Below are 14,694 nucleotides of genomic sequence, written 5' to 3'. Positions count from 1 at the left end.
GCTGTTATCCTGGATTCTTGACAGACTTTATGACCAGAAGAGAACTATTGGATTTACAATATAAAAATAAGGTAACGATAACACCAGGAAAAAGCATTTGCAAAATAACCTGCATTCTACATCTCACAAATAAGTAAATAAATAACTCTTGGAATTATGATTGGGAATAGTAGTTCTTGAGACTTGTGGAAAGGATGGAAAGAGAAGCCAGATGAGTCAAAACTCAAGGTGGGACCATGCTGTTCTCCTCACTGAGGGAAAGCCAAAAAAATCAACTTTCAAGAACCAAATTTTTGCACTGTCCATTGGACATTCTGCAAAATGTGATATGTGCAATATTTGTGAATGATGCTTCTCCTTTTTATTTTTTATTTTTTATTTTTTTGTAAAAATATTTCTTTAAACAGTAATTTAGTGCCTCAGAGACCTCAACTCTATATAATGCAAGGAACCAAAGGAGACTTATAGTCCTGAGGGTTTCTGGAAGCCATATGAATGTATAGCATCTCAGAAATAGCTCAGCTTTCTGACAGACAACATGCTACCCTTGGATGTGTGTCTTCAGCTGTGCAAAATAAAAAAGTAGAGAGTCATCATCTACTACTACTAGGATCCTTTTCTAAAGGACTCTCTTTAGAAAGCCCGTTATGGGATATCAAAAGGGGTTCCCACATGGTTTTAGATGCTCATGACACCTGGAAGGCTCCAGCACAAGTGGGTTTAGCAGACTGTGTCTGGATGTTCTTGTTTTTTTCAGGGGCTCAAGTGACAGCAGCAATAAAGACACAACCTTTTTCATGCCCAAATTGTCTGGCCTAAAGCTGGCTGTGGGCTGCTGCTCTCAGACCTCCTGCTGCAGTATAGCTACAACCTAAGCCTACGCTCTCTTTGCCACCCCTAGGTCTGGCTGTACTGCCCCAGCTCATGTAGATGTTTACCAACTGCTGATCTCTGCTGAAGTCATTGCTCAAATACCTGGACAGATGTTGGGTTGGGGTGAGACACTCCCTGAACATATGTGGGTTATAGGTGAAAAGTGTGTCTTGCATGGCCTTGCTTGTTACCATCTTATTGTCAACAGTGAATCCTTTGTTATCTTTTAAAATAAATATTTCTCTTGGATTTAAATCTACTCTGGAAAGTCTGTGCCTTTCCCAGTCAGAGGAAGCATCTGACAGCCTCCCATGTGTTGTGAAACTAGCTCTTTTCCTATGGCTGCTTCCATGGTTTGGAGTGGCTAAATCTTCTCCGTTCCTCAGCCATGGTGGCTGTGTCTGGCACCGAACAACTATTTAGACTTATTTTGCCCAGTAAAACTGAGGTTGCAAAGCAGGATGGGAAATAGGACTCTAGTCCAGAAATAAATCAGTTTATGTCAACAGACTTAACTCTTCGTGGTCACTTCTTTGTTCATCTGAGTCTGCCTGAACTAGGATTTTAATCACAAAAAAACTTGGAATATAGAGGGGGAAATGCTGGAAGAGCTAAGGATCTCAAAAGATTCCCACTGCGTGCACCTTACCCCAGGAAAGAAAAACCCACAGTAAGGCACTTTACTCTGTTTAGCTACAACTATTTAAATGTTGGGTGCAGGACCTTTGTACAAACACTGTGCAAGCTTGCAGGAAAGTGCATAGCTTTTCTTTGCAAAGCTGACAGTCTAAATGCAAAGAGGCAGAAGCAGTGGGAAGGGATTTTCATGTAGCCAGTCTGTGCCTGAGTTCCTCTTTTCCAGACCCCCTTATGCCTAATTGCTCCCTCTTGATCATCATGGAGGGGAGAACTCTGATTAAGCTAGGGAACTGGCAAAGTCTGAGGTTAAATTGAGAAATGAGATGATGGGAACAGTGATTTTGGTTAGAGAATCATAGACCCACTTCTTGAATTATCATTGCCTATTTATGTGCCATTATTTCTAACAAACTCTTGTTTCAGCCAAATATTTTCTCTTTGTATGCTCCAGACAACACTTTCTAATCCATGTTTGTTTTATTGTGTGGCTTCAGTTTTTTGTTTTTGTTTTTGTTTTTGTTTTTTTCTTCCCTGCGCATGATTACACTTATAATCACCTGGTATAAAGATATGGTCAAGGACAAAGGGAAAGCAGAGAAACATTCCCCATGGACAGTCTCAGAAGCTGCTCAGGGGTGAGTGCTGAGGTTCTGCAAAATCACACTGTGGCAACAGCGAGCAGAGCAGTCGCTATTTTGCAATATACTGACGTGACAGTGATCACTAACTGGCATTCACTTAGGCTCTTCACGCTGCATTATTGTGTGAGATGTCGTTATCTGGCAGTGACATTCATCTGACTACACACACCCTACATGTTCACAAGCTGGCTCCAAAGGAGGGAGGGTTGGTTTATTTTAATATGTCATGGTGAATATTTCAGCTGTCACTCTAGGGAAACTGTGTGCTCACACTTAAGGATGGCCTCACATGTCCCCTGCGCTCTGGCAGATCATGCAGATCACACAAGTAACATCAGGGACAATGTTTGATGTGGCAGCGGTTGATGCCCACAGAATTTATGAGACCGAGGTCTCTGTTTCACAGTACAAGGCACAGGTGCACTGTTCCAGATGATGCTGGTGGAGAAGTCATCCCAAGCACGGGACTCCTTCTGTGGTGATACTGACGTACAGACCTGCTGCATCATCTGCATTCAGCAGCCTAGGCAGGAATGTGGCAGGATTGGGCTCTGGGAGAGGAGCTGGTGTAAGGATAACCCATCGTGCCTATTGCAGGCCTTTTGTGTGAGCCAGCTGTGCTGGAGGAATAAGAGATGCCGCAATGTGTGACCTTGCCACTCTAGGTTGCAGAGCATGCTTTTTGTTATAGAGGGGTTTTAGACCTCTCATTCCTAGGCTCACTGAGCCCCTACGGTCGTAGGAGAACACCTTTACTTCCACATGCCCTATTGCTCCATCTTTCCTGGGAGATGGGAACAGAAACCCCCTCAGCCTGCAGATAGCGTTGACACCAGGTCTCATGTGCTCTGATCAACACTGGGCGGAGGCAGCACCTTCATGAGCAGCCATATGTGGGAAGAAAAGCGGTGAGCTGGCTGTGAAACAGCCAGTGTAAACATCTCCTCCCAGGACAGATGCTGTGCTCTGGGCTCCCTGTGCAGCTCGCAGCATCTCTGGTGTTCCAGTGCTACACAGCCTCCAGTGCTGTCCATCAGGGTGTCATGTCCTGCAAGCAGAGTGGGAACAATGTTGTTACTGGGGAGCCTTGCTAGAAAAAATACACTTTTTGCTCTCTGTCCCCAGGGTTAGATTTGGGGCTCCTAGTCCCAGTGAGGAGCTGCAGTCCTTGAGTAGCCCATCCAAGCCACGGGTGCATTTCTGGAGGGAAGTGCTGCTCACCAGGATTTAGGGAGACAGATGTTAATATACCCTGATTAAACGGCTTCATGGCCATATTTAGGCTGTGAGCTGGCCTAGAGGTAGGACGTGGCTGGGCTGTGGACTGGGAGCTGGTCATTGCTGTTGTGGGCTGAATTTCCTGTGCAGCCTGAATGGCCTGAATCCATGCTGCAGTGAGCCTCAGCTCTCTGTGAGGGGAGACAGACACCTCCAGAAGGTTTTTCATTCAGCTCCAGGTTCCTCGTGGTGGCATCTGTCCCACTTGACACCTGGGTAATCAACCTGTTAAGTACCTCTGTTATGTGCCTACAATCTGATGCAACATCTCTCTGAGCTGTGATGAGGCTTGGGCTCCCGTGTCACGTGCACACTCCTGAAAATATTTTCATTATTTATAAGGGGTAGCACCCAGAGATCAGGAGTGAGTATGCTAAACTGACAAGGTGTCATGTGCAGGAGCGAGTGGTGTGTCATCATTTAACCCTACTCCACAGCACTCGATCAAAGTGATGTTGGTTTCCTTCTTTGTGCCTTACAAGTGTGAAATCTATCTGGGGAAGGCGACACTCACACTGCCTATTTCTATGTCTGTTCTTCTGCTGGGAGTCTGCAGCAGAAGGAGTCTTGAAGAAAGCAAAAATAAACTGTGCAGCCTGGTGAGAAGGTTCTTGGAACGTGCTGTTTGCTGGATGTTGAGTCGTGAACCTCCCTCCCTGCGTCACCTAGGTGTGTGCTGCTGTGGGACTAGCGAAGGGGATGGGAACCTCGCTACGGTTTGGCAACACATGGCTGAACTTGTGGGCTACATAATATAGGCCTGTGCAGTCAGGTTCTGGGTTCAGTCAGCATTATTTGTCTTGTCTTCTGTGATGGCCCATGAAAAGCCCTCCTCCTCATCCTCGCCTCATGGCCCGTTCTTTCCCATGGCACACGTCTCTGAGTCTTTCTTGTGGGAATAGCCCCACGCTCTGGGTTTTGCTGCACAAGTGTGAGTGTAATTTAGCTGGCTTGTCTTTTGGATGTGAAAATGAGTGAAGAAATGAATAAAAGACAGTTCTGCATGAGCAGGAAACAAATGTTCTGTCTGGTAGAAACCGGTCGACATAGGATTTCCTTAGTCACCAGCATCTTGGGAGAGGCAGTGAATCCAATGGCAATCACTGATGCCGAATGTCTGTTCCTCTTTCATCATGCCTAGCATGGATGATCTGTACGTGTCCACCCAGGAGCCTGCTGCATCTCCCTGCCGATGGGCTGGCGGGTGTGACACCAGCTTCCCCCGTCACACTGACTGAACAGTCGGGTTGCTAGACGTGATTCTGCAATGATGTATCCCCAAACTGCTGATTTTTTTTTTTTTTAATGCAAAGACTTTAATCCCCTCTCTGAGGATAAATCTATACAGGGACATAAAAACCTGGATCTGCTGGTTTGACATTTCCTTCCCAAATTTAGAGGGACAGGCTCTTTACACCCCTCCTTGTGTTACTGGCAAATTCCTCCTCAAGTGTCTTTTTATGGCAATTTTACCATCTGCCTGTAAAGGAAACGATGCTGGCAGTTCTGCAGAGAGGTCCCTCCTCTATGTTTTGTAATTCAGAGTTGTACTGAGCTGTTTGGATTTACACAAAAATCCTCTTCTTGACATGAAGGAGGTTCAATGCATGTGTGCACTGTGTGATTCATGGAGTATTACAGTGCACATTGATTATGTTCAGAGACCAACCGATTGTCAGCTGCTCTTTTTTTATTTTCCACACATGTGACTGACCCTTGGATAGATAGTCTTGTGACTAATCCATGCCAGGAACATCTTGATGGACTTCCTGATCTCATGTGCTCTGTAAACTACCTGGGCTTCCCGAATGACAAGGAAGTACAGCCCGTGTAAGACACAACACGCAGTGCCATTGCACTTTATTTGCACCATGATTTTAGCAGGCAACGTCCCAAGTCCTTACTCAATATTTTTCTTAGCCTTTACTCAAGCAAAACTCCCACTAATTGGTACCAGCATTACCACAGTGATAAATTTGACAGGAGGGGTATTGCACTTCTTTCTGAGAATCTGCATATCAAGGGCAGCGCTGGGTAAAGTTAGCCAGCACTTCGTGTTATTCAGATTTTTTTTTCCTTGTAGTTTCTTGTAACATTGCCAGTCACTGAGTATTTAGCCTAAAATTTTCCATCCTAGGTCTCTTGCTTCAGCATGATTAATTAATTAAATTGTTAAGTTTTGGCTAAAATGATTCTTTGGTTTCTGAGAATAAGTTTAGGAAAATGACAATGCTTTGCCCTGTATAATTTTTCCTTTTTTTTTTTTTTTTTTTTTTTTTTTACTGTATCGTCACTGACTATTTTAGAGGGCCTAGGAACTTCTCTGGAAAGGGGTCAATATGTAATTTGTTGCTACCCTTTAAAAAATAATAATAATAAAGACAAACAAACAAAAAACCTACCCAGAGCTAATCAGGTCTTTATCTCCAAAAAGCAGTGGTGTGCACAGTCCCAGGGAGCAGGAGAGCCTGTGCTGTCCCAGGCATCCCTCGCTGAGCAAGGCTTTATCTGCAGTTGCTCCACTGAGCTTTGGACATGTGAGAACTTGTGGTGAGCCTCTCTCCAAGTCGTGGCTAGATGTGATGTCAGACTACGTGGAGGAGGAGCGTGCTGATTGCCATGTAGAAGGATGGGAGGTAGGAAATGAGGACAGAAAGAATCTGCGGGCCGGCACGTGGAAGCTGCGGGGATGACACTAGGAAGGGGTGGTGAGAAAGCATCAGAAGATGATGAGAAGGGAGGTAGAAAGACAGCAAAGATCACAGACAGGAACTGGGGATGCCAAGAAGAAGACGGTGAAAACAAGGAGCTGGCAGAGGTGAGGAAGACACAGGAGGAAAAGGTTATGGAACAGAGCAATTGACAGTCCAAGGGCAAGGTCTGCTCCTCAGCCTTAAGCACAAGGTGGGATGCCTGAGCTCTTCTGTCCCAGTTAGTTAGCTGGGAAAGCCAGTGTCAAAGTAGGTGTCTTGCTGGAGTCATGGAGGGTCTCTCCTCTTTGCCAGGTCCATCCCCTTGTCCCAAGACAGAGTCATTGCTGCCCAAAATAGATGTGACGAACATGTCTTTCACAACCTTCTGAGGCATCCCCATGCACTGTAGACTTCAGCTTCCTAAGACAACATCTTCTTACTGTCCAGCCCCAGCTCTCCCTCACAACAGCCTCATCCTGGTTCTCCTGTCCAAGCAGACAGTATGAACAATTTATTCCTTTTTTTCTCTGTGGCAGATTTTTGCATGGCCAGGGAGCACAATTTTGTCTTCCATCAGTTCTGTTTCCTGGAGTCCGAACAACCCATCTCTGTTGCATGTGTATCTTCTAATCTCTTCCTTTCCCCTTTTGCTTCCTCCCTTCTCCATTGACCAGACACTGGATCAGGCTGCCCAGGAGCTGGGGTGAGAAGAGAGGTCACTTCATGCATCTCCCCTGGACTCATCGTGTTTCTCCACCACACTCTGTACAAATCTTTCACTTTCAGGGAATAGAAGGACATTGTCAGCTCACAATTAGACGTGCAATAGCATCACCACAGCTATCAGGTGATCAGGTAGCATCTGAGTCACATTAACTGTGTGCGGTAATATGAGCTGGTTAAAGTCCCTGACTCACTAGTGGGAAGGTATTACCTTAGCAGAGCTCCTGCCCCTGCTCGTTGTGCTGCTCTCCCACCCCCACTGCAGGGACAGCTCTTGTGCCCTGCTGGTGAAGTACTGCAGGGCCAGCCTGTGCCACTTCATTCCTGTGCACGTGGAAGGTGAAGGTGTTACCTGAGCTGTTGAGCAATGCCTGCTCAGAAAGAGAAACCACTGAGGGGTGGCAGGAAACCACCAATGGATGGCAAAGAACAGTCATATCCCAAAATAGACTGTTCCTGCTCAAGAGGGAGAGTCTTTACCTGCAAGTCAGCAAGGCAGCTGGAGGCAAACTATAGAGGTGTCATCAGGCAGTCAGTTTGGCATCACAGGGACGCCAGGTGAGATAGGGGGGGATCCAGATTCAGCAGCAGCCCAAACTGGAGGAAGGAGCAAAAACTGGAGCCTTAATTTCACTGTGTTAGCCTTAATCTCATTAAAGTTGTGAAGTGAGCAGTTACAATGAGGAAAGCACCAACAGGAGGAAATGAATAATTGTGCGTTCAGTGTGTTCAGGACAGAGACTGGGTAGAGAGTGGTAAATAAACATGGCGAGAACAGGAGGAAGTTCTGAACCTATGCAGATTATAAATTACAGTTTGTTCTGTGTGGACAGGAACAAACTGTGGTTTAAAAGTAGACTACCTTAGGTTTATAAAGGTGGTATCTTAGTGTTTGCATCTAGGATGGAGAATTATATTGAGAAGGTTAGTCTATGCTCCTCCTAACTTGGTGGTCCTTGACTTTGCAAAGTTTACTTGGCTCTGAGCAGTGCTTTTTGTGCACAAAAAGTTGGCTGAGGGAGTGCTCTGCTGTAGAGAACTAGGGCTTCCTTGCAAGTAAGGTGTTAGAGTAGGTAGCAGCATCCTTGGGCAAGGATGGGGTCTGCTTAGAGGTGAGAGCATGTGGGGAAGCAGGAGGCACAGCAGGAGGCCATCTGTAACACTGCCTTGGGGTGTGCTTGTGGTCCCATCCCAAGCCCTGATGGTTTGATCTCATATGGTGAAAGTCACCCTAGTGCAGTGGGACCAGAAGAGGCCTGTGTCCTGTTGATGTCTAAAACCGATGCAGCCAGGATGGTGGGTCCTTTTCCATCTTACCCCCTTGGACATTTCCCCGGGATGAGGGTGGTGTGTGGGAAGGGGCCAGCAGGCAGTTTCACAGCAGTGCTCGTTAATAGAATCACTGCAGTGTTACCCTTTATGGAATATACTACTTTGAGGGGTGAGTCTTCAGGGGATACGTTAGATGAAGATGCATGTATCAGCCCAGTCAGACAACTTAAGGGTCAACAGGTTCCCAGGCTACATGTCCCCAGGTGCCCAAGTCTTTACGGGGAGCCAGTATATCTGGGTTCTCTCTGTAAGCAAATTGGGTGGAGGCCAAGGGAATTAGTGCAGTGAAAGGCTTACCAGGAAGCCAAAGATAAATATTCATGTCTGGATTCGTTTCCCATCGACTTTTTTAATTACATAAGGAAGAGATGATGTCTGTGAAAGAATTCCCCTTCTCCTCCCACAGGATATAAAGTGCTTTGATACACATCCTTTTCAGCAACAAGAATCATCCTGAAGTGAGTTCCTAGAAAGTCCCCCAGGAAGAGATCTTCATATTTTCTATGGCTAATCCGTCAGCTCTGAAGAATGGGATAGCTGAAATTCCCCCTATACAGCAGTGGAGCTGAAGGCCTGTTCATTGTCTGCGTGACACCTAACCCTTTGCTCTGAACTGGAGCAGGCAAGCAGAGGGTCCAGCTCTGTCATGAGGTGGCATTTGCCTTTATATGACTGTGTACACAACTATCCTCATGTTTCTTGTACAATTTGCCAAAAAAAAAAACCCTCTCTTGGGCCCTGTCTGTGCAATAATTTTTTGGGGGGGAGGTTAACATAAGTATTTTATGTGACAAGACTGCCCTGCTCTCTCACATGCAAGTGTTTTCCTCCTCTCCCTACCTGCTCATCTCACTCCTATTTAATTTTATATTTCATCTCTCTCTTATTTACCGGTCTGCTTAGGAGGGGATTAAGTCTCATTTGGCATCATGTCCTTGAGATCACAGCCCTGTTTTGTGATGAGCTCAGGTTTGTACACTGACAGTTATGGCTTCCTTGTGCTTTGATGGGAAATCCATGATATTTTGGGATTTTGGAGACAGAAATGCATGCAGGTATAACATAAGAGTAGCTGCTGGATTGCTAAGGCCTGAAGGGTCTGTCAGGTAAAATTAAAAGGAGGAACTCAAGATATCCAGTGATGTCCTGTGGAGAGCTAGGCTGGAAGTTTGCCAGTTGGACAGCCACATTCTGGGCATCACAGCCAGCAGAGCAGCGATCAGAGCAAGAGGGGACTCTTTAGTACATTTAGTTTTCTCTGACTTGTCACATGCAAAGAGAAATGCGGAAGAGCTCCTCAAATCCACCCAGAGACAACCCGTCTGTGCAGGGAGTGATCCTCTTCCTGGAAGGATGATGTGCCATGATGGACCACCGCTGCCAGCCTGGGTGGTGGGGAACCTCAGTTTCTGTGACGTGCTGATGCTCCCCTTACTCTCCTGCCTGCTCCATAGAAAAGCTGCATCACCAAAGCATTGTATTTTTTAGGCATCAAATCAATCTGGCAGAACCTTCACCAGGGAAAGGGGGATACTGGTTGCCTGTTTGATCAATGCCCTCATTTTCAGCTTGTCCTTAGCTCCTGAAAGGTAAAATGACCAAATCAACTTGACAGAGATATCTGCAGTTTTGGCAAAGCATTCCTACTTATTTTAATTGCTTTTAATGAGAACGCTGACTGCCAAAATATTTTTCAGTGCAGTTTGTGTTTGTGTGCAGGCAAATACAAGAGAGTTTTTTGGTATACATATTTGTGTTTGTTTTTATCATGTGCAATATAATCCTGCTGGGACCATCAAACAGGCAATAGATTGTTTCAATCTTTCACTTCATACTATTTTAAGAAGAAGGAAGGCCCATTGCCTTTTTGAACAAACTCTTCTCTGCCTTCTAAGGCAGAGTACTTCTGCTGAGTACTCAGATAGTTAATAAACTGGTTCCTCCTGCCCTTCCTAACTTATCTTCTTTCCCAGCCAGCTGAAAAATGGACCAGTATCTTCCACAAGAGAGGAAGAAAATGTGTTAAAACTCTTTCTGTTTTAAGCTCACACCTGTCTAGCAAGAGCAGATGGAAGAAAAAGAGCTATTTTCCTACAGCTTGCATGAAGGCTGGTAGTGCGATATTAATGGCCTGAGCTGTGTCTCAGTTGTCGTATTTCTTGATGTACCATGTCTGTATAAATGAGAGTATTATTCTTGTATGAGCATTTGACACGTGCCCGCTACAGGAGAAGGAAGGTAGGGAGCACTCAGCTGCATCTGAGCAGCGTCAGAAAGGCAATGGAGGAGGTCTGGGAACAACCTAAGCTGTTGTCAAAGAATTCATGAACAAAGCAATGGCCAGGCAGAGCTGTGTAAGAGATGAGGTGGAGATTGGCTTTCTGTTAAAGAGTATTTGAAGTTTCTGCTGACCTCTAGGAGCACGGGTGTAGCCTTCTTCTCCCGGGTTAAATCGTTCACAACTTCTACCCACCCTGCACCTCAGGAGAAGGACATGAGCTCTGGACATGAGGACACAGCTGCAGTGACCAGGCTCTACTTTCACCCCATTTCACCTCAAGACACGGACACTTGCCGTGGCCTTCCCACTACCTCACGCTGATGACCTCAGATGAAGCCAAAACTCACAGGAATCCTCCCGAATGTCTGGAGCAAGGGTCAGTGGTGGTGGTGCTCACCGCCCTCCCCAGAGCAGAAGTGGCACCGCTGGAGACAGAAGGCTCGAGCATCCTGGCACCATGGGCTTTTCAGAGTCTCCCCCGTTGACACTGAGGAAGCTGAGTGGTGATCAGCCAGACTTCACAGAGCCACTTCTGTGTCTGGGTCAACACTGAGGCCTGAGATGAAGAGCAAAGAAAAGGCAAATGAGCCCGATGGATGGTCACAATTCAAGTCAGGAACCTCAGTCATGTAAATATATCAATAACTGCCTTGTTTACGTTGGCTGAAGTACTTCCCTCTGAATTGTTGCATTCACTCAGTACTGTGCTTGTCTCAAAATAAACACCCTGCTTTCTGGGCAGATATCCCATGGTACAATGTTTTGCCGCCATGCTCCGAGCATGCTGGCAATGGTGTACAGTTGCTATGTCAACAGGAGACAAAATGGAGCCCTTTCCTCGGCCCTGAGGTGCTGTTCCCATCTGCTTGCCCTAGCGGGAGGTGTGCGCAGCGTGGGGCGAGGCCCTGTCCTGGCCTGCATGGGATTGCTGCCTGCCTACACGTTGATGCTGTGGGGCCACATCCTGTCATCCACCAGCTTGAAGAAACACCGTAAATCCTCCTAGTGCCCATGCAGTCTTGCCTACAACCCATTTTAGTAGTTACCTACGTAAATAGTGGCAGTGGCTGTATTCGCCGCTCCAACCAGCTTTTGGAGGCCTAAAGGGAACTCCCCATGGGTTTCTAGGAGAGGGGCCTTTGTTCTGCTGAGACCCTACTTACAGTACTACCAGACACACATTGTACTGTGCCCCACCATCCCCAGCACAGTGCAGAAGCAGTGGTCCGTCAGAGAAATCCATTCCTGGAAAGCCCACTCTCTGACTTGAGTAGCTCCCCTTTCCCACCACCTCAGTGCCACCATGGCTGACAGTCAGAGCCACTGATGAGAACAGTTACTTTGCATGAGGGAATGTGTTTTTTGAGGGCTGCAAGGATCATCAGCACTGTCCTACTGATGAGCACATACTTTGGGAACAGCTGAGACCTACGGCTTGGAAAGCTAAAAGAAACTTGATCAATCCAAAAGGAAATCCTCGGCAGACAAGCCACTAAATTCATCTGGAGGCAGTAGCTGGTTATTCAGACCATAGTACCTGTGGGCATGAAGCAGCGAGAGCTGAACTTGGAGAGGGACAGTGCCTCTGCTCCACTCCTTATTTTGTGTCCAGGCTCTGGCATCCGTGCTGCTGAGAAACAGTGTTTACACTACAGTAGCCTTCCCGCTTGCCACCTGACCTTTCCAGTGTCCAGTGTCGTCCTCACTCCTTTCTGGTTGACTTTTGACTGTCCTCAGTTAATCTCTTGCCATGCCCTTTCCTTTCCCCTTTTTAGCATATTTGCTATTCAGCAGGTTCACACAGCGATAAATGTTTAACCAGCAGATCTGTCACTCAGTCCCTTACTGGAACTCTGCAAAGTTCTCCACTAACTTTGTACATAGGATGGAATAGAGAGGCAGGGCTTCTGTCAAAGCATCGAACAAGCCTTGGCCTGCGTCTTAAGTGCAAGTAATGGCAATAGGGAAACATTAAACAAAAATCACATCCACTCAAGTAGGGAACCAGCCAACCCCAGGCACACTGCAGTATGGTGTGTGTGCCACCCTCAAATGGATAGCAGAGGCATGCTGGGCAAACGTCAGAGCACCACCACCAAGACTAGCATCTACAAGGAGGGCTGGCAGGAGGCAACCATACCTCCACACCAGCTCCACAAGAATCAACCATGTAGAAGGTCTTGGCTATGCTCACTCATTAATTGGGGCTTGGGCTGGCACAGCAGCAGGCTGAGAGCCACTGATGTGGGTAGATGAAGCGTGGGTGTCGTGCAGGTGGAGAAAGAGCTGGCAATGCAGAGAACAGACCCTCTGCAAGGTGACCTCCTCTCCCTTCAGGGGAGGGGGAGCTGGCAGGAAGCGGAAGGCACTGAGCTGCTGGTGCCATTGCACCCCAGCAGGAGAGGAAAAAAAGAGAACTTCTCCTTGCAGGGTGCTTTCCTCCCTCTAACAAGGTAAGCAGGCAAATGGCTCAATTATATGCTGAAGAACAATGAAATAAATGTTTACAAGGTGCCTTTTAAATGCCAAGAGTTATAAACCAGTGAGTGGAAGAAAGCAAGACTCAAGATTCCCTGGTGCCCAATTCAGGCAATGCTTAACTACTAGACTGTGAGGTGTTGGAAGGGCTCCAGTTCCTCATCTGGCAGCTCTCCCCCCAAATCACAAGCACAATTTTTCTTTTTCATTCAAAGAAATAAATAAATACCATCCTTAATTGTGTTCTCTGGAAGTGCCTTGAATGGAGAAGAGAGAGGAAAGGAGGAATCGCAGTTTTGCATCTCATGCCTATCTTTCCAAGCTCTTCCAGGCGCTGACATGTGCATAGGCCCTTCCCTGGTTACAGGAGTATATATAATTAGCACAGAACATTATGCATTGCCTTCCTATTTGCTGGTGCATTCACCTCTGTGCAGGCAACACAATGTCTGAGTGCCACTTACATGCTACTGCCAGCTTCAGCTGTCCCATGTCCCCAAGTCAGACTCCAGGAGGCATGCCTTAAAGTGAACAAGCACTGAGAGTAAAGGAAATTGGGCCAGGAGGATTTATTTTCCTTTAGGGTTTCAAGTCATTATCTTTCATGTTGTCAACTTTTTCTCATCAGCCTGGATGTCTGGAAATTGCTTTATGTAAAAGATAAAAGTGCAACTTTATAGCACAACTTCTGGAGCTGGCAGGAGACCCATCTTCCTTTCACTAGGACTAGCAAGGTTCCTCCTCAGCTGCTCCATGACACATCTATCTGGGTCTGCTGAGGATGGACAGAAGCAGAAAGAGATGCCCTGGAGAGCAGTGGACAAAGCTAGACAGCTGCATGAGCTTTTTGCCCACCTGAGTATACAACTCCTGACCAGGGCAGGGTGAACTGGGGGGGTCTGTCCCCCTTGCCCCCAGTGCCCTGATCTCTCCAACCAGGAGAACATCTGTTTCACCTGGAGCAGTGTGTCAGGTGTCCTACCTGGTGCTCCTGGTGAGCATTTGGGGTCCATGCAGAAAAAGATCAGAAGATTGACATATTTTCCAAGGAGGTTTCATGGGCCAGATAACTATCAAGGACAGGCAATAGGAGAGATTTAAAAATCAGTGCACAAGTGCCTGAAGCCCCAATAATGGGGAATGAAAGCACAACTCAAGGAACAAAGAGGGAAGGGAGGGGGAGATGAACATGTGATTAGTCTCTTTGAATGGCCTAGAAACCCCAACAGCTCCTTCTGGGACATGGACTATCCTGCTCAAGTCATCTGACAGCACCTTGGTAGTATGCTATTTGGGGGTTACTATGGCTAAACAAACTGTGGAAGATGCAGTGTGGAGTAGGGCATTTGATGCTCTTCTGTTCTGCTCCCTCTAATTGCTGGCTACAAAGCAGCAGGGTAGTTTGAGAAGGTTTTATTACAGACACAGAGTTTTGGAGTATGCAGGTCATTCCTTCCCCTGCCACCACAACTCTTTGATTAGTGCAAAGGGTTGTACCTGCACTGCCAGGGTAGCACAGGCTGAGGGCTGGCATCAGGTTTGAAACTATCCAGAGATTCAGGATAGCAGAGAATCATGAGCCTTGAAGATGGAAGGGAAGGCGCTGGAGCTTCTGGACATGTCTGCTGTTTACACTGCTACTGTACTTGCAGGCCCTGGATGTCATAACTTAGTCTTTGCTCACTTGCTGACTTTGGTCTAATAACTTAGGAATGATACGCAAAGAATATGGCACGAAGGCTGCTGCAGCTGCCCG

The 14,694-nt window shown here is 46.7% G+C and overlaps 1 long non-coding RNA gene across 1 annotated transcript; it reads right to left on the bottom strand.

The window, feature by feature from the left end:
* Positions 1-1,353: 1,353 nt before the first annotated feature.
* On the bottom strand, positions 1,354-9,816 carry LOC125184894 (uncharacterized). Its single transcript, XR_007169513.2, has 2 exons — positions 5,834-9,816; positions 1,354-3,201 (listed from the first exon to the last, which is right to left on the bottom strand). It is a non-coding gene; the product is annotated as an uncharacterized lncRNA (long non-coding RNA).
* Between the last annotated feature and the right edge of the window lie 4,878 nt (positions 9,817-14,694).

This window comes from Anser cygnoides, chromosome 3 (genome assembly GCF_040182565.1).
Source record: "Anser cygnoides isolate HZ-2024a breed goose chromosome 3, Taihu_goose_T2T_genome, whole genome shotgun sequence".
NCBI classification, from domain to species: Eukaryota; Metazoa; Chordata; class Aves; order Anseriformes; family Anatidae; genus Anser; species Anser cygnoides.
Note: the sequence above shows the minus strand (reverse complement) of the source record. Positions and strands in the feature narration are given on the sequence as shown.